Source organism: Hydra vulgaris, chromosome 15 (genome assembly GCF_038396675.1).
Source record: "Hydra vulgaris chromosome 15, alternate assembly HydraT2T_AEP".
Lineage (NCBI taxonomy): Eukaryota > Metazoa > Cnidaria > Hydrozoa > Anthoathecata > Hydridae > Hydra > Hydra vulgaris.
Genome location: NC_088934.1, coordinates 19,318,183 through 19,337,500, shown reverse-complemented (window position 1 = coordinate 19,337,500; position 19,318 = coordinate 19,318,183). Strand labels below are relative to the sequence as shown.

Below are 19,318 nucleotides of genomic sequence, written 5' to 3'. Positions count from 1 at the left end.
TCAGCATCGGACCAACGTCGAATTTGACCATAAACCAACCATATTTTGTTGATGTTCTAACGTATGGTTGAAGTGTTTTTTTTTCAGACTGGGAACGTAATTGTATTTACTCAAATACGGAGTATGCCATATCGTAGATGAGTCATGTTTAAGTAGCATGTTTAATAGTGTCTTCACGAGGAATTATAATCTACAAGTTTCAAAATTTGTTAGAATTCATTGTATATAAAAAACCCTTACATGATGAATCAACAGCTAAAAACATACAAAAAACGGCGTAGATGTAGTTTAGCATCTCAAAGTTTGTATGTAAAAAAGGGTAGCTTTAAACTTTGAATATAATAATCAACTTGACCTCACGTGACTTTCAAGTGGGAAAAGCATAAAAACACACTCCAGCCTAAGAAAAATGTTTACGGTAATAGATGTCATATAAAACAAAGTTTCTTAAAAGCATCAAGCTAATTGATAATTCTATTAAACAGCTAATAGTGCAGTTTAAAGTTAAAAATCAACTATTGAACTCTCATTTTACAAACTAATAGACTGTTTGCCAAGGTTTTATAGCCCAAACAAGTTTTTATTAAATTCGAAATAAAAATAAGGATAAATGAGTCATTTAATGCATTCTTCAATTTTAACATAAATTTTAAAATCAGTATCAGTCCGCCTATTTTAGTTTATTAATAAATTGTTTTAAGTTGAACAAACAAATTCCTCTCTAAATGTTTTTAAGTTAAAAGAACAAAATACTCTTTAATCATTTTCAAGTTAAAAGAGCAAATTACTCTTTATACCATTCTAAAGACAACTAACTTTAAAAATTAGATTCAATTTTTATGCAACGTACTTTTTGATAAAACAGCTTTTTTAATTTTCTCGAAAGTTACGTTTTCCAAACTTAAGCCTTGTATAGCCTAGTATTTCAATGTTTTCAAAAGTTAAAAAGAAAGAGGTAATATTTTGAAATAATTATTAAAATATTTCTTTTTTGCGTGACAGCTCTTGGCAGAAAAAGAGCAAAACATTATCATAATTTGAGCTAATAGTACTTGAAAGTAATCTTGAAAACTATATTAGTCCAACCAAAGAAATTGTTTTCTCTATAAACTTTTTTTAAATGCTGTCGATTTCATTTTAATGAATAGTATTCGCTTGTAAAACTAAATTATGAATATCAACCTTGACTATAAAAAGTTTATTTCTTTTCGTTTGCAGTTATTCACAATGCATTTATTCGTATTAACCTTTGCTTATGTTTGTTTTACTAGATTGTACATGGTACAGATATCAGTATTGTATAAAAGCCTATGTATTTTTATTTATTTTTTCCTTAAATCGATAATAAAGTAAAATAGGGGTGGAGTGAAATGCAAAATGTTTTATTAGTTTTTCAGAGAACAAAACTTTTTTTTTTCTTTTTTTTTTTTATTGTTGAAAGGTTTTGATGCTGTACTCACTTTTCTACATTAAACTAACGGAGAGTTTGAGAGACCGTTAAAGAAAATTTTGACCCACCTGTTTCAAAACCGAGGAAAATTAATTAGTTTTCTTAAATTTGCAAACAATTTTAGTTTTCCCTGTTAGCTCTCTTTGTGGATTTTTCACCATTAGCCAGCTCCGTTTCATGGATTTTAATGGTGTTTTTTTTTTATCGCATATAAATGTTGCAAACAGATCATAAATATATTTAAATAGTAGACTGCTGCCGATTATGTTTAAAATAATGACTATTATTTGTTTATTTCTTTATTAAAAAAAGAATACAATGCCGTTTTATATAAATAAAATTAACATGACCGGGGCTAAAAGAACAAACTATTTGCCTTATCACTACGCCCCGACGTGCTTACATCAGTAAGCGTGTAAAACATTAAAATGTAAACATAAAACATAAAAAAAATAAAAATTAAATTGTTATTAATTATTTATTTACTAAAAACTCGTATTACTGGTCTGTATGTGACAATAATTCTGATATGGTTTTTTAATACCATCACGAGATAAATGATTTTAAAAAAGCTAGGCATAGTTTTATTTGCATATTAAGGCTTTAGCAATGCTAAAAGAGATTTGATTTTGCCTCATTATTTGGCAATATAAATGTTTTTTTTAACAAATTTTTTTTAAAACAAATTTTTATACATACTTTTTTAAACAATTTTATGTAAAATATAAATGTGCTTGGATTATAATTAAAAAGACTGTTCTGCTTTTTACACTATTGACTTCATATTTAACTCCAGCTAATAGATTTAAGTGTACTCTTCACATATATAATTAAACCAGTTAGTAGTATTTTTTTGATTTTATTAAATCGCCTTAGGTGTATTTCCAATAATACAGTTGAACTACTGATTCCCGCTGTGTAAATCTTTAATACAAACTTTTTGCCTCGAATTTACATTCTGTTTTTTTAAAACTTTCAGCTAACTTTAACCGCCTAATATGACTTAATATAAGAAGACTGCCTAAAATTTCTACTACAACGCACACAATGGGAAAAAATGGGCAATGGGAATAAAATAGGTAACGCATTAATTCTTTTTATTCGTGACTGTAAGCCTGTATATTTTTCACGCATATTTGACGCGTTCTGGAGAGATTGCCAAGGATGTATCCAAAAGGAAAATCTCCATTATTTAAAAAGTGAAATACTTATGTATATAGTGTCTCACTGGTGTGTTTTTTAATCTGTTAAAAAGGTTGTAAATCGAATAAATATTTTTCATTAAAACAGAATCCTAATATTATTGCCAGCTGATCTGTATGAGCATTGTCTGGCGTGGAATCTACATAAAGGTTATAACATTTTGTTTCAACATTTTTTATCTGCTCAATAATTTGTTTCAAAAGTCTTTTCCATAAGCCTGCACTACCTCTTCATATACAGTTTTGTAAGTATTAGATTTCATACCAAAAGTACGAACAGGGACAATTGCGTCCCTTTTTGTACTTTAGGTGTGCATTGTTGAAGCGACATTTGGAGCACTTTATTACAGCCTATGGTTTTATAACAGTAATGAGGCAATTGCTTGGATTATTACACAATGTACTGAGCACAATCAATACCTTGATTCAATTTCTTTAATAAATATTAAAGTGATTAAAGAACTAAAAGCTATAAACACAAAGCACCATATTCGTCACCAAGTTCTCTAAACACATATTCATTAATATTCGTGGTCTTCAATGTAACTTTTCTTCTATTGAGTCTTACTTGGCATACTTAAACAGACCTTAATGCTTTTTGTGAGACTAATATGAGTTCGGCTATCTCATCTAGTTATCTTAGGGTTGATGGTTATCTTCCTTTAGTTCGTATAGACTCCAATAGTCACTTGCGTGGTCTGAGTTACATTCGTAAAAATTTACCCATATGTCGATGAACTAGATTTAAATCCACCGACTATTCTTTTATGAGCTTTTGTTTAGCACCACCACACTCTATTTCATTTCTCTTTGTTGTATATTGCTCTCCTTCATCTCAAGACTACACTCTTATTGATGTTATTTTTGATTAAATTGACCAAGCCCTCTCTCTTTATCTATCAGCCAATATCGTGGGCTTTAGTGCTAGAGACTCTGTAGGTGTTAAGACCCACAACTTTCTCAATCTCTAGCTTTAATGGTCAACTTTACAACTCGTTTTCCAGAAAACCCGAATCATTCACTTTCCTTACGTAACTTATGTCTTCATTCTGATCCTAGTCAGGGCTTTTTTTTTTTCACATTCACCCGTAGATTCTTCTGATTGCGTTTTGATTTTCCTAAATAGATTACCTCATTATTCATCTTCATCATATAAATTCACTTATCATTGTATCTCTTACAACTACCTCAAAGATGACTGGGACTTTTTCTGTGAATTACTTTGTGATAGCCCTTGTGTTGAAATTTTTCAACTTCGTACTAAACAATATGCTTTATACATAACTTCTTGGGCTCAGGATGGCATGGAATCTATTACTTCTTCTCCATTATTCCATGTCAAACCACACTCTTCTGAGGTTTGAATTGGAATAATGGAGAGGAAATATTAGAATCCATATTCAAGTAATTAATTCGACGTCTAATCCTGAAATATCTGCGCTCTTTTCTGGATGTAAAAAAAACCTACGAGCTGTTTTGTCAACATTTGTATTGCCATTATATCGCGGTTTTGGTCTATCCATATTAAGTCCCATTTGCTTTTTAAACTTTTGCCTATTCTCTTCCGTATGTTTTCTAACATTTATCTTCATTACCTCTAACTTACCACTTTTTAATGTCTGAATGATAGCTAATGTAAAGCAAGCATTCAAAAGTACGTATCCAAGCATGGAAAGTAAACAGACCAAAACTGTAATTTTCTTTTTATCAGTCATACATTTCAATTCATCATTCATCATTTTGGGAGTAGCACTACAAATATAACCTTTTTATGTAGAGCACGTATATGTTAAAACTTTGCTTTACTTTTCCGTTTGTCATTGCAGGTAACAGATTGTGTTTCATAATAAATTTAAGTTTACCAACTTTACACAGTGTTGGAAGAAGTTCATATGTTTCTTTTAAAACTTTGTCAGTTTCTGTTTCAGTAAATTCTTGTGTTTCTTTTAAAAATATGAATTTAATCGGTCGGCAATAAAATGTTGACAATTGCTAAGGATTTTGCTAAATAATAGTATTAGAGTCACCACTCAATCTCAACGGGACAAACTCAAGCACAAACCGAAACTCCTCATTAGCACCGGAGTTCTCAAGTCTTTGTTTATAGGCGCAGTGGCCAGAACTTCAGTCACATCCCGATTTGCTTATTAATGTAAATAACAGATTAGAGAATGCATTGTTGGGAAATTGACTAAATGTTTCAATTAAACATTTAGTTGTTTTATTCAATATACCTTGAAGGTTAATTTCATCTCGTGTTTCTATTCAAATCGGAACTGTTTTTTTTTTCATGTTAATTGTGGGATAGGCAACTTTTCCAGAATTCAAAATTTATTTTTTTATTAAGGTAAATATGAATATAGGTAGCAGCAGTGCCGGTTTTTGTGTGTGGACTGGGTAGCAGCATTGTATAAATGGGATTTTGGGTTTGGTACTTTTTCCACAACAAAATTCATACTCAATGTATTGTTGGCAGTAAATTTACGAAAACTTTTAAAATGTGAGTTTAGCCACTTTTGCACTGAACCCCTCAAATAATAATACCGATTCAATACTACCAGATATCAAATGCTTTAAACTAGTTATACAAACGATACAAATGTTTTATCATTTAAGAAACATTTATTTGAAGTTTATGATAAAAACTACCCAAAATGTTACTTTTATAAAACAAACTAAAGTCTAGAATAACCATGGGTAACAAAAGGTCTTAAAAATCCTCAAAAATTATTTAGTACCTTAAAACAAAAAAATGTCAAACTGTTTAAAAAAGTTATTTTCTTAAATTCATATGCGACACTTCCGTTTTTTTGTTTTCGGTGCTATTCCTTAATCTCATTTTAAGCTTCTATTCCATTTTTTTGTTTTTGACACTATTCTATATTTTTTTGTTTTGGACACTATTTATTAAACACCTTTGCGACATTATTCCCTTTTCTATTGTCGACACTTTTCATTAAACTCATTTGTGACATTATACTTTATTCTGTTATTCGACAATCTATCATGCGACAATTTGCAACACTACTCTTTTTACACATTTTCGACCATCAAATTTGCGACAATCAAAACTTTGCGACACTATTCCGCCAAACCTACTCAACGTATAAATTAGTTAAACTGTTACAAAGTTGTTGGAAAGTTGTTATGATGCTTTCACGATGTTGTAAAGTCCAGTCATAGCTAAGCACTGGCAAAGTTCTGTAGTTTTGCCTTTCGAATTTAAAAAAAGCCGAATACTGAATATTTGTGAAACCTTAATTTCAGAGTTTAACGATTATTCGGTCTTCATAAATTGTTGGTCAACAAACACACTGTTTGCTATTTGTCCCACTAATTGTTAAATATTTATTAAACCTTTTTAAAAAATTCTTTAAAAAACTCGTTAACAATTTGTTAAAATCCTGCTGTTATATCAGAAGAATGTATAGAAGCACAATAAAAGATTAAAGTTTTTCACGCGTACCTATATAATATTATTATATAGATTTCTTATTTAGTTATAATATAATATTTGAAATGAAATATAATAACTATATCCGATACGTTATAATAACTATAAACGATATAAATATAAATATAATAGAATCCTAATATTTTTTCGCTTTTAAATGTGTCAACTAGCAAAACATATTCACCATCTGCTTCTTTTAAGGTCAACCACACCTTTGTCCTCAATTTTAACAAATCATTAACCGATTTAGCTTTTTATAAGAAGGCTTTATCTTTAGCTGTTTTTAAGTCTTATGCTTTTCAGACAACCTTTCACTCATTTCAAACTTTAATTCTAAATGACGTTGTTTGTATTTAACTTTCATTTTATTGAAGTTTGCTGAAGCGTTTTTTAGCAATAAGTCACGCTCATCTGGAGACTTTTTGTCCAACCTGTCTAGTGTTTTGTTTTTCTATCACATACGAGAAACTTGTTTTCATTTGTATTTTGTCTTTTAAGTTCGTACGACTTAAAAGATTTAATATCGCAAAGTCACACTCTGACGCTTTGTTTGGTGCTGGAACATTCTATGCAGCCTTACTTATATTATCATAAGGATGCCAATATTTACCAGGAGGTTGATCAGCAGATTGTCTTTCTAGAACAACTAGTAAAGAATGACAAATAACTTCTAATGTCTGCTGTGTTAAAATATTCAAATCAGTGTCATTAGTCATTTCAAATAATTGATCATACAAAATATCTTTATGAACATTAACATCACATGGACTGAACATAGGTGTTTTCGAGATCATAATCGATGATGCAATTTTAAACAGATCTGAAAGTTTCATTTTTAGGGTTAACAAAAATGGATTCATATCAAAAATATTCTTTTGTGATTCAATTAATCGCCAAAATGGACCTGTAATTATTTTATGAACTATTCCAAGAGCTCGCACTTCTTCTAAATATAATTTGTTGCAATATCTTTTTTAACTGCAAGTAAAAGATTATTTTGATTTTGCCAACTTTAAATAAACTCTAAAATATATTTTGAATGAAATAACAAATCTACATTATGATATAATATATTAAATCTGTTACCAACAAAGAGTACAAGCATACACTTACTTTGTCCTTTACCAGCAAGAAATGCACTAAAATACACAACAACTCCAGCTTTATCAATTCCATTTACATGAAAAGGCTTTAAATGCAGTTTTTATTAATCTAGTGGCACCTAATTTAGCAGTAATGAATGCAAAAATATTTTCATAACTACAACTTGAAACTTCCTTTACGAATGATTTAATTGTTTTATCAGTTTCTGTTGCTTAGATAATAAATGCAATTTACAAAAAATTAGACATTTCAATGAAATCTGCTTGCTCGCCTTTATTTACACCTTCCTAGTTCTTTAAAACTTCAGACAGTAATATTTTCCTCATATCTTTAAGCCTTAAATTAAAGAGTGGATTAACTGGCCCAAAATCAGACATGGTAGTTTCAAAAGAACATACAAGGTTAGAAAAATTGTTTTTCTAGCTGCTACTTTTCACACAGTCACATGTAAATGTATTCAAAATGTAACATATATCATCAAATATTTTGGTTAACGACTTAGTGGTACAATTGGCATCACTGCCAGCCATTTCAAATAATCAAAAAGAAAAAGTACTTACACTTGTGGTAGTAACTTGGAAACTTTGAAAATGTCTATAATGTTTAGTGATACCGTCACTGTGAAGATAATTGCCCGAATTAGTTTCTACATTGTTTATCAATTTTTCTGCAACATGTTGAGCAAGTGCTAAAGCCTCAGTCATAAATCTAGATTTTGTACCAATTGAGGGAAGCTTCTCTTTATCTATTTTTGCCAGCTTTTTTAAAACATTAGTGATAACTTCATTAACTTTGTTCATGCTGACATTCAAAGAAACTAACTCCATAATAATATCTTTTATATCATTGGAATGCCTTCCGTTTTGAAATGTTTTTATTTGCGGTCATGGAGAAGACAACTTAAATTGAAATCTTTGTTTACTTTGCCTAATACTCCAGTGTTAGAAGAGTCAGTTTTCTCTTCAGGATCATTTAAACAGTTAAAAGACAAATTTTATTGTTTATTTGCGACCACGCTAAACTCCTTGTTTACATAATGCAATTTTTGGCATGTAATTCTTTTTTTCTCATGAAAGAGTGTCACTTTTTCAAATCTTAACTAACAAAAGTTTTTTTCTTTCATTAAGATTTTTAATGACCTTATTATAAAAATCTTATAATTCTTTTATTTCCTTATTTTTTTTCTTTTTTAATTAGTGAATCTTTGCTTTATAACTTGCATGAAATAGTTTATATGTCCTTTTAGGGTCGTTGGACGTAAATTTTTTTTTATCATATTACTAATACGAATATTAGCAGATTTGAACTTATTTAAACAACCAGATGAAGCAAGTTTCGAGTTTTTAAAGCAGTTTATCGAGATTTGGTGGTTCAATTTTCTTTTTTTACCTATGGTTTTGTTTTTTTTACTCGATATGCATAATACACAACTAGTTTCCGAATTTGGCGTTTTAAAGAGCATCAGCTTTTATATATATATATATATATATATATATATATATATATATATATATATATATATATATATATATATATATATATATATATATATATATTTATATATATATATATATATATATATATATCTTCTTTGATTGTTTTTTTTTTTAACGATTTCAATTTATCTACAACAATTTTAATTTTGATGTACAAGCTTAAATTATTTTTAGTTACTGAAAACAAATTGGAGAATCGGCTTGTTAAATTCGAGCACACCGTTTTCAAAATTTTATTACTCAATCATATATACCAATCATATCTATTTTTACTAATCATGATTATAAGGCTAATTTTATTCAAATACTGTATTATACAATTAAATTATTATATTGCTTTTGCAAATTAGATACCGAAATAATTTTTGAAACAAATTAAGACAGACTGAATGGAAGAAGTGGACGGGATTTTGAAGGTTTTAAATTAAATTTAAAAATTAAGCTGAATACCCGAATGTTAGCAAAAACTTTTTTTATAGTTATTTTAGACCAACTTTTTCATCACAAACCGAAAGAAAAAAAAAAAATTAAAACAACGAAAAATAGTTATATATTATTTTAAAGGACCCTCGAACGCAAATAAAATAACTTTAAGCTAAACATTAATTAAACCCGCACCTACAGCCAAATAACCTGATATTGAAAATTCTAGCATATAATTTATGATAGGTTAATCATTTTACTTTTTGTAAAACATTTTACTATGGTATTATAGATTTAAAAAATTGGTCTTAATTTTATCTGAAAAAGTCTTATATATATATATAAAAACTTCGCAATATTTGTTTAGGGAATTTGTCACGTGACTGAAGTGCCTAATTTATTAGGTTTAACAAAAGTATCATCAACTATAATTATAATTATAATTATGAAAAGTATTTCTTTTTCAACTTGTAATTACTTTTATATTTACTAGTTGTTGTATAAAACTGTATAAAAAAATAGGATTTATGTTTTTGCAAAGTTGTTAAAGTGCTCCAAGAGGATCTAAAAGTTTTGTAACAAAGCATAGCGATTATATAAAAAGATATTTAACAAGAAGTTTAACGTCACCTTCCATCTAATATTGCTAATATAGTTGAAGAAGGCATTAAACATGCAACAAAACTGTAGTTTAAGATAGCATTAATAAAACTAAAAATTATTTTCAAAATATCTTCCATTGATTAAAAAACTATTTTTTTATTTTTATTTATTCATTTAATTATTTCCAAACATAATAACAACACTTGATTCGTGACTACCAACTTTAAAGTTTTGGAAGCTTGTATATCCATTGTAATAAGAGCGGAGGCCATTTCCGAAACGAACAACGTGTACAAACACAACAGGATATCCGTAAGAAATAGCTACTGCATATGCTTTGTTCATACTGTCTCGTGCATCGATTTTCTGTAATTAATAAAAATACATATTGTGTAAATAATAAGCAGCGCGTAAAGGTAGTACAATTATGAAAAATAAATGAATAAGTTATGTAAAATAAATAAAAAATATTAATTTAAAGACATTATTCAGTTCAAATCTAAAATCTGACGTAACAAAATATAGTTGATATATATATAAAAAAAAAGCCTTTAAATCTTAACACTCATTTTTTATGTTTCAAAAAATTTTTGTGAATATTGAGGCATTGCTGTAGCGAAAGGAACACAAACATTCGAATAATTAAAACAATTAATATAGAATTGTATATAAATTTTGTACTAAATATAATTGCATCTGTTTTACTTTTGCATTTGCATATCCATTTTTATTTTTTGTCGTATCTTTTTCATTTATTAATCATTAGAATAAAAGATTGGGTACAGGTTTTTATAAAAAGGATGGATCAAAATACTTACGTTATGGTAAGCCAATATTTTTATAGTTTTCTTATGAAAACTATTATATTATATAGTACAAGTATCATATAATATGTAATATAAAAAAGTTTGTTTAATTCTAAGTAAATATATCCTTATTTTTTGTTATATTATACTTTGACTTTTTGTTTTTCTAGCATTCTATATTTATTTTACTACAGATAAAAGTTTAATGCACGTTCAAAATACTTTTTAATATTCAAACAATTTTTCTATAAAAAAATAAAATAATAAAAACTTACGAAAATCTCTGTTAGGGACTAAAGATGATTAAATTTAACGACCGTAAAACAACATAATAAAATCTAAGTAATGTATTTGAACAAAGTACTTACATAATTAGTGAAGGACCGCAGAACAGCACCGGCAATTTCATTAAATTTCTCTGGTAATGGAAATATTGAATTATGTCTAGCCCATCCGACTACAAGGTTTCGTCTATATTGTCTAAAAAAGTGAACGTAACTACCTGTTACTGAATGGCCGTCAAAGCCACTAACTTTGTTATAAGCATTAACAGTAAAATAGTATTTTGGATAAAGTTGAGACAAATATTGATGAAGTATTCCTCTAAAATCATCATTGCTTTTTCCACTATGTAGAATCATTTGTTGCTCAATTTCCGCTTTTATGATATCGAACACAACATATTTTTCTTCACACGTGGCGCCTTGCCAGCCATTGCGACACGAACATCGGAATGTACACGAACTGTCGGTAAAGTCTTGGCAAGTTCCTCAATTTTTGCAAGGAAGAAGCGAACACTTTGGAGTACAGCAAGTATAACCAACGTTATTTGGGTTGTTGTTGCAAACTTGTTGTCGTGGAATACAGTTGTCATTCCAGCCACAACTGTTCTTTGTTTGTGGATTACATGATTTAATTCCAAGTTCGACTTTATTCTTCTCGCAATAATCGTACATTAAGGGCCCGAGCCACTTCAAAATACCCTTGTAGTTAATAGTCGGGTGACTTTTCATGTGAGTTGCTGTGAATAAATTCAGTAAAGAGCTCAGTTCCATTTTTATTGGCGAAGGAGATTGAAACTTTTGTCAAGACCACGAAATAAGGTCAGCCGCTGGCTTGGAACCGTAAGATGTTACTGTTTCACGCTCAAATCCTTCTACGGAACTGCTACTTGCTGAATTGGCAATATCGTTACAACTTTGGGATATGCGACCAACACCAATTCCTGCAATCGTCAATTTTAATCGGTCTTCGTTGCACTTTTGTATTTGGTCATCCGTACTTTGCTTAAATTCATTTGCAGAATATCGCCGTGTTATTGCAGTTCGTGCACCCATTGTAGTCTAAAATATTAACAAAAGTTTCGTATTAATGCTTAAGAAAATATTTAACTTCGAGGGTAAAATTCACAAAACTACATTATGAGTTTAAAATATCACCTGTTGAAGATAATGTGTTCCAAACTCTCTAACAAAGTCATTAACGACAGAATGTCGGTTAGATTCGACTGTGTTATTTAAGCGAATTAAAGAGTTAACGAAGCCATTACTAAATGGCCGCGGATCAAAAGGACTTATTCGAACAGTATAAGGTAGCGCATGTAGCTTCTCGTAAGGTCAAAACGCCTATGTGAATCAAAAAAAGGTTTTAAAAAATTATTCCCAACACTTTTTCATGTTCAATACAAAGTCTTTAGCTTTGTGAATAAATCAATCAACAATATGAAAAAACTTATATTTATAGACATAATTCCTATCTGTCTGAAGTAATTTAAACTGTAAATATTTTTTATTTGACGGTAAAAAAAAATTTTCCGTAGGTATTTCTTTCTAGTTCGTAAAAGTATCTTAACTGAGTAGACGTTATAGATGTCTTTACAAACTTTTTAATTTTCTTACTGTAAAATTTTCTGGAAAAACGCCCAAAACAAGTAAACAAGTCAATGGAATAAAAAAATTGGTCTAATAAGTCATTTCAGTCACGTGACAAATTCCGTAAACAAATTTTCAAATTTTTTTATTTATAAAGAAGTCTTTTTTAGATTGAATTTAGAACGACTTTTATAATCTAAAATGCCATAGTAAAACGTTTTACAAAAAGTAAAATGATTAAACTTTCATTAAATATATGCTAGAATTTTCAATATCAGGCTATCTGGCTATAGGAGCGGTTTTCATTAAGTTTTTGTAATTATTTTAGCTTAAAAATATTTTATTTGCGTTCGAGCGTCCTTTAAAATAATATATAACTATTTTTCGTTGCTTTAATTTTTTTTTTTTTTTTTGGTTTTGTGATGAATGAGTTGGTCTAAAATAACTATAAAAAAAGTTTTTGCTAACATTTGGGTATTCAGCTTAATTTTTAAATTTAATTTAAAACCTTCAAAATCCCATCCACTTCTTCCATTCAGTCTGTCTTAATTTGTTTCAAAAATTATTTCGGTATCTACTTTGCAAAAGCAATATAATAATTTAATTGTATAATACAGTATTTGTATAAAATTAGCTTTATAATGATGATTTATAAAAAATGATATGATTGGTATATATGATTGAGTAATAAAATTTTGAAAACGGTGTGCTCGAATTTAACAAGCCGATTCTCCAATTTGTTTTCAGTAACTAAAAATAATTTAAGCTTGTACAGCAAAATTAAAATTGTTGTAGATAAATTGAAATCGTTAAAAAAAAAACAATCAAAGAAGATATATATATATATATATATATATATATATATATATATATATATATATATATATATATATATATATATATATATATATATATATATATAAAAGCTGATGCTCTTTAAAACGCCAAATTCGGAAACTAGTTGTGTATTATGCATATCGAGTGAAAAAAATAGAACGATAGGTAAAAAAAGAAAATTGAACCACCAAATCTCGATAAATTGCTTTAAAAATTCGAAACTAGCTTCATCTCATTGTATAAATAAGTTCATATCTGCTAATGTTTGTATTAGTAATATGATAAAAAAAAATTTACGTCCAACGACCCTAAAAAGACATATAAACAATTACATGCAAGTTATAAGATTCACCAATAAAAAAAGAAAAAAAATAAGGAAATAAAAGAATTATATAAGATTTTTATAATGAGGTCATTAAAAATCTTAATAAAAGAAGTTTTCTTAGAAAAAAAGAATTACATGCCAAAAATTGCATTATGTAAACAAGGAGCTTAGCGTGGTCGCAAATAAACAATAAAATTTGTCTTCTAACTGTTTAAATGATCCTGAAAAGGAAACTGACTCTCCTAACACTGGAGTATTAGGCAAAGTAAACAAAGATTATAAGTTAAGTTGTCTTCTCCATGACCGCAAAATAATAACATTTCAAAACGGAAGGTATACCAATGATATAAAAGATGTTATTTTGGAGTTAGTTTCTTTAAAGGTCAGCATGAACAAAGTTAATGAAGTTATCACTATTGTTTTAAAAAATCTAGCAAAAATAGATAAAGAGAAGCTTCCCTCAATTGGTACAAAATCTCGATCAATGACTGAGGCTTTAGCACTTGCTCAACATGTTGCAGAAAAATTGATATACACTGCAGAAACTAATTCGGGCAATTATCTTCACAGTGACGGTACCAGTAAACATCATAGACATTTTCAAAATTTCCAAGTTACTACCACAAATGTAAGTCTTTTTCTTTTTGATTATGTGAAATGGCTGGCAGTGATGCAAATTGTACCACTAATTCGTTAACCAAAATATTTGATGATATATGTTACATTTTGAAAAGTAGCAGCTAGGAAAACAATTTTTCTAATCTTGTATGTTCTTTTGAAACTACCATGTCTGATCTTGGGCCAGTTAATCCACTCTTTAATTTAAGGCTTAAAGATATGAAGAAAAAGTTACTGTCTAAAGTTTTATAGAACTAGGTTGGTGTAAAGAAAGGCGAGCAAGCAGATTTCATTGAAATGTCTAATTTTTTGTAAATTGCATTTATTATCTAACTTTGGAACAGAAAGTTATTCGTAAACTTAAAAACAAGTCATTACTAAAGTGGTATGGGTATCCTGATTTGTTCAACTCATGGGTTGATAATAAAGAACTGATAAGTCTGATTTAATAGGACATGATTACATTTACGCGTGAGTGATCAATGACCTATGGCTTAGGCTAGATTTTGCCTTTTAATTATATTTATATAATGAATACCATGTCGTTCTGATTAAATAGATCTCATAATATAAATGTTGAAATAGGGTAGAGATGTATCATACCTTCTTAGACAAACGATGATTAATCCGGTTTTTATACTATAGAATATGGATATGTTTATAGCTGAAAGATGATATGAGATTATAGTTTGGGATAGAGCTGAAATATATTGGCCCAGAATCCGTTTTTTATACTACTTATATATATATATATATATATATATATATATATATATATATATATATATATATATATATATATATATATATATATATATATATATATATATGTATATATATCTTTTATATGTATAGATATAAATCGTTTTTATTGATCTATAATATTTATAATATTGTATCTATAATATTTGAGAAATTTTAAAATTGGGCAACCTTGTGTTTTATTTTTAACAATTTAATGTTGTAATAGAGATACGACTATATTGTTTGGTAATGTGTCTATGACAATATTAATGTGTATTTATTTTTTCGGCCTTATGTTTTTTTTCTGCATATATTTTTTCAAAAGTTTAAATGTCAAATAAGTGTTGTTTTATTTGTATAATGTTTCATGATAACAGATATATTATTGCCTAAAATCGTTGCTAAAAATTTTTTACACAGTTATGATGGTAAGGAAAAATATTAACAAAAAACTAAAATAAACATACGGAATTTTGATTGTCAAAAAAATGTCAAATTAGGTAGAATAAAAATGCAAAGTTCTTGACAACCAGAAGTGCTACAAAATTGGTTAAACCTATTTTAAAACAAGATTAACATCTTGAATGCAATAAAATTAAAATTAACATCTTAGCCAAATTATATTACGAGATCTTAAAATCGACTGAAGTTCCTACTCTAATTTTAATAAATTATAACTAGAATGTTACTGTCGCAATTACAATGTAAAAAATATTTGTAACTTTTTCGAACTTATTAAATCCCAATTATGTAATGCTTTAAATCATGTTACTTAATAAGTTTATAAATGTATTTATAAACTTAAGTTAATTGATTACTTAATATGTGAAAATAATCATTAAAATTAAATAATAAAAATCACGTAAAATATTTATATTATTATTATTATTATTACTACGATTATTATTATTATTATTATACAAGAAATATATATATAAAATTTTATCTTAAAAATTAATTTATAAAAAGGAAATAAAAAAGCTTTAAATTATTATATATTCCTTACCTCTTTTTTGACTAAAAAAAAGTTCATTGTTTCTGTACTCATAGCTTGATGAGAAAGCAGCATCAACTAAAGGTGGAACGGTTGCCTTAACACCCACACCTTTAAGTTCAGCGCTGACTTTATACTCAAGGTTTGAAGTAAACGTTGTTCCCTGTGAAGATTTTGATCCAATATTTTATGCATAGTCATTTAGTGTTGTTATTGTATTTGAACTTGAAAATATACTGCACAGTAAAGTCTGAAAAAAATTAACAAGATATATAAACAAGTTATAGAAGGCTTATATCTATTTTTTTTTCTTTCAAAAATCTATGTTTATCACCTGACGCACAGTAACTCCACCATGAAGAGCATAGCTACCAGAAGGTGTTTTATAGGTTGGAACAAAAATATATGAGATGAAGTAAAAGGATTTCCTTGAAGAATATTATATCCAGTCATTACTGAAACAATATTTGGGTACGGTTCATGACCTGGATTACACCATTCAGCATTGCAATAAGGTGTGGCCAAACACTTGCTTATAAAGGCGAACAGCAAAAACACAAACAAATACATTTTTTTAACTAGTGCAAAAAATTAAAAAACGTTTATATAAGGATATTTTACTTTTACATGTTATTATTATAGGCTTTGCATTAACATTAAATGCAAAATGAATTTCTTTTATCAACCTAACTGATTTTTATTTATTTTGAATTAGCTTTTAGAGAGCATTTTTTGTGTTTAAGGTTCTATATTTTATGGTTTTTGAAGCCAAAATCAATTTCGACTAAAATAGGTTTTACTTTCGACAACACCAAAATAAAATTTTGAAAAAATTTTTTGATTTCAAATATTCATTATAGAAAAAAATCTTTTGAATGTAATTATAATTAAGTCATTTTTTATGAGAATAGACGATTGTTATAAATCGAGTTATATAATATATCTTTTGTTAGGCGTTTTATTAGACGTCTATAATATTTACAACATGTCATTTTTGACGTCTTTTGTTCTTCTTTTACTTTGTTTACAATGCATTTTGTGAAATACTTTGATAATTTGTAAAAATAATTTTTTTTAAACTTATTTAAATAAAATATAAGCTACTAAACAAAGCAAAATATTTATTTTCTTGTACAAAGAATTTTGCTAAAGCGTTGATAAAATAAAAACACTCTTTCTAATATGAATTGTACTCATTTTATAAACTAAAAAAAAAATTGAAGATATTTATTTTAAGAATATTTTTATTTGTATAACATTAAAATCTTTTTGGTTTGCATTTTTAACCATTTTGTGATGACTTGTATTTTTAACCATTTTTGTACTGATATACATATATTTCCTCCTTTTGTGTCATCCTCAAGTTGCAATTTATAAAACGACTTTCATTATTAAAAAAGTGTGCGAGCATGTAGTGTTGTATTTATTTTAAAACAAGATTTTGTTTTTTAAAATATGATGATTTAAATAGGCTTTTTGTTTATAAAGATGAATTTCAATCGATACACTTGTATAAACAAGTGTTTATACAAGTGTAAAAAAAAAAAAGTGCTTTCTTATTTTAATTGACAATGTTTAGACTTGTCTAGATTTATATTTTAATATTAAAACTTAAAGCTATATAAAGTATTCATACCAGGTAAAGTTATAACAAAATATGCATAACCAGCTGATATATGACTAAACATTTAAGTATATTCAGCTGAAGCAGATGCGTAAAAACGAATAAAAGTATAAACATGTAACATGTGTTTGAGAACGATTTGATTTTTCATCTTATTTAAAATCAGTTTCGTTTCACTGATCGATTGCAAAATCACTATATTACTACTAAACTGATTTGGCTCCTTAAAGAAAATAAAAATAATAATTTATTTTTGAGAACGATTTGATTTTTCTTTTTATATAAAACCGGTTTCATTTCATTGATCGATTACAAAAACACTATATAATTACTGAACTAACTTGACTCGTTAAAAGATATACCAAAAAAAATCCTCCTTATTATAAGTTATGAAAGAATATACCAAAAAAAACAACCCATAATTCTACGCTATTAAAGAAATTTCATAACAAACACTTTTTAACTAACCTTAAAAACAGAAAGTTGACATCACTTTATATTTAGATCTTGTGATTTGTTAAAAAATCAAACAAAATAGTAAAAACGTTTGCCCATATTGAACTTTTACTTTCACACCTTTTTACAGAGAAAACTCAAGATATCCAAATACTGGTACAAAAAAAAGTTCATTCGTTTGAAAACTTGTTTTAAAATAAAAAAATATATTAGTTCAATATTAGATCATGGTTTCATAAAAATAATATAAAAAAACAATAATAACTATAATAAGTCAAACTTACGATTACATAGATTAACTTTATTTTTAGGAATAATACACTAAAATGAAACGAAAAAATAGTCAGCGTTTCCCTAAAATGAAACTTTTTCTTTCGAACCCTTTTATAATATCTATTTCATTTATTCAAAAAAAAAAAGACAAGCTGCTCGATTTAAGAATGAACTTAAACGTTCACATAAATAATGTTATATTTAATCATAAAAGCATAAAAAATCAAACAAAATGATAAAAACGTTTGCCTAAATTGAACGTTTACTTCCACTCGTTTTTTTATGGAAAAAATTCAGGCAATCCAAATACTGGTATAAAGAAGAGTTCATTCGCGCATAAAAGTTTTTTATATTAAAATCAAATATATTGTTTTAATATTACATCATGATTTTAAAGGTTTCGTAATAAACAAAAAAAAATATCCAAAAAAATTCAGTATTATTTTTACTTACATTATTCTCGAAGTACGCTAGTAAACTAAAGAATCAGGGTGGATTTCACGTTTTTTAAATGTTTTGGAAAACAATAGATGGTGACTTTATGGATTTAAATATGGTGCCAGATTAAAGCACTTTGTAGTTAAGAATGTAAGACCTTTTTGAAAAAGTTTTATCATATAACGAGGTTACATTAACCCTTATGTGGCTAGCGTCAGTTTAAACTGACAGTCACATTATCCGATTTAATTTGCAAAATAACAAACATTCTTTGCATTTTTCGTAATAACTACGTCATGTGTGAATGTATGATGCTGATAATAAAATAATAAAATATTTTTTATTTTTTAAATATATATATATTTTTTATTTTTTTATTTTTAAAAATATTTTATTATGAATTTTGATAGTGGTTTACTACTTAATAAAAAAAGTGAATTGGTTTTTGCTTGTAAACATAGGAAAAAATTTTCACTTTCTAACTTTGATACCGGCGATTAGCAAATATCGGATCACGTACACTTGACGTCAGATGCCGTTGCAACGCTAAATTTGTATTTTTTATAACGGTTTTTATTTTATATTTGAATAATATTGCTA

General features: G+C 27.5%; 1 long non-coding RNA gene across 5 annotated transcripts; it reads right to left on the bottom strand.

The window, feature by feature from the left end:
• Positions 1-9,850: 9,850 nt before the first annotated feature.
• Positions 9,851-18,942, bottom strand: LOC136092316 (uncharacterized). Of its 5 annotated transcripts, XR_010644337.1 has the most exons (9): positions 18,734-18,939; positions 18,292-18,328; positions 18,020-18,160; positions 16,262-16,505; positions 15,940-16,177; positions 15,401-15,489; positions 11,978-12,163; positions 10,907-11,881; positions 9,851-10,098 (listed from the first exon to the last, which is right to left on the bottom strand). It is a non-coding gene; the product is annotated as an uncharacterized LOC136092316 (long non-coding RNA). The 5 variants fall into 5 exon arrangements; XR_010644333.1 differs by lacking the exon at positions 15,401-15,489 and having other exon boundaries at positions 18,734-18,942; XR_010644334.1 differs by lacking the exon at positions 15,401-15,489 and having other exon boundaries at positions 18,020-18,192.
• Between the last annotated feature and the right edge of the window lie 376 nt (positions 18,943-19,318).